This window comes from Lucilia cuprina, chromosome 2 (assembly GCF_022045245.1).
Source record: "Lucilia cuprina isolate Lc7/37 chromosome 2, ASM2204524v1, whole genome shotgun sequence".
In the NCBI taxonomy this organism is placed as follows: domain Eukaryota; kingdom Metazoa; phylum Arthropoda; class Insecta; order Diptera; family Calliphoridae; genus Lucilia; species Lucilia cuprina.
This window is the reverse complement of record NC_060950.1, coordinates 65,283,083-65,285,153: the sequence shown is the minus strand read 5'-3', so window position 1 is coordinate 65,285,153 and position 2,071 is coordinate 65,283,083.

Sequence of the window (2,071 nt, the reverse complement as noted above, 5' to 3'; positions counted from 1 at the left end):
ACTAGAACTGAACTAAAACTGAACTAGAACTGAACTAGAACTGAACTAGAACTGAACTAGAACTGAACTAGAACTGAACTAGATCTGAACTAGAACTGAACTAGAACTGAACTAGAACTGAACTCGATTTTTTAATGAAAACATATAAGTCCATTTTCTGGCCAAACCAAAGGAGCTAGTACCAAGGCAATGAAAATCTGTGATCACTCTTAATTCCTACCAAAACTCATTTCGGGAATGAGAACATAAAAGTCCATTTTCTGTGCAAAACGGAGGAGCTAGGGCCAAAACTATATAAAATCTGTGATCACTTTTATTTCCTACTAAAACTCGAGTTTTGAATGAAAACATAAAAGTCGATTTTCTTGCTAAACTAAAGGAGCCAGAACTCTACCTTTGGTTGAAAATATAAAAGTCCATTTCTTGGCCAAACTATAGGAATTAGGGTCAAAAGAATGAAAATCTGTGATCACTCTAATTTTTTTTTTCAAATTTCAATTTTTCACTGAAAATATAAAAGTACATACTAGAACAGAATAATTGCTGAACTAGAAAAGAAATATAACTGAACTAGATCTGATGTATAATGGAAGAAGAACTGAATACAATTATCCATCTCTGTTTTATACCCAACTACAGGGAGCCAGTCAAACAGAGAGACCGACAAAAACACTCACATAGTGACAAAATTCTCTGTAAAATAGTACACATATTTTTACCTCTATGTTTTGCTGTACTCAGTCGCTCACAGATTTAAGAACAACAAGAACATTGTAAAGGTACTTATCGAGGGTAGTTGTTGTTTATGATTCTAGCTGTAAAAAATACTCTTACGATTTTTGTTATTAATGTATTTTGTGGTAGTAGTGTTGTTGTTCTTGTTAATATTAATATTTTATTCGTATTTTAAACATATTTCGTTTGTTACTCTGTTGCTGTTGTTATATTGTTGTTGTTGTTGTTGTCATAATTATCAACAGCACGATCCTCGTTCGTTGAAGTAGTTTTGTTCAACCACTGACCTGTTTAAAGTGTCAGTCTTTTCATTGGCTTTGAGGCGTATTGAACGTGTTCGATCGATCGATCGTATAGTTGTGGTTTGTTTACAACAAAAACTATTCAGTTTGAAGAAAAAATAATAAAACGCGGGTCGTTGTTATTTATTTATTTTATTTAAATTTCTAAAGGAAAGAAGATTTGAAGAACCGTTCTTCAAATTTTAAGTGTGTGTTTGTTTAAGTTTTATTTTTCCTTTCGTACAAAAAAGGTAATAATAATAATTGGAAAATACATAAAAATAGTGCAATGAACTTGAAAAAATTAAATAAAATCTTAAATATTTTAAAAATAGTTTTGTGATTTTCATCATGTAATGTGTTTTGCTGAAATAATAATTAATGCAAAAATTTTTATTTTAAGCACTTTTAATTAACTGGAAAAAATATATACATACATACCTACCCAGTCAGTTATAAGTTTTATCTACACCGGTACAATGTTGATACCAATGAACTTTGCACAGTGTTTTATAATAAATGTATGAAAAATAATGTGGATTAAACATAAAAATTGTTGTTGTTGTTTTGGTTAACTGGCTTTTTAGTGATCGTTTAGTTAAACGTTTAAGAAATATAACAGGTTGGAAATTTTTGCAATATGTTTGAATTGTTTTTGTTTTTAATGTTTTTGAGGCAACAAGTGAAAAGATCAATTCATCATAAATGTATAATTTCCATGTGATGTTTAATTTTAAAAAAAGTATTTACAACTTTTTTTTAAATCTCTTGTATTTAAAGATCTGCTAAACTTGACTTTAATTTGCAAATTCCTTTCTTCACTGAGAACCTATACGATCTGTTTTGCCCTTTTAGGGTTAAGGATCTTAATATCACCCTCTTAGCATCATCATGAGTTATAACCTACTATGCAATTTTCCAGCCGATATTTTACACTAACTTTATAATCTTTAAAACACACTTGTATACAAAATTATATTTAAAAAAATTATAATTTTTATTAATTGCAAAACAACATTACTAGAGATTAAACTAAGTGATTAAAGTTTTCAAAA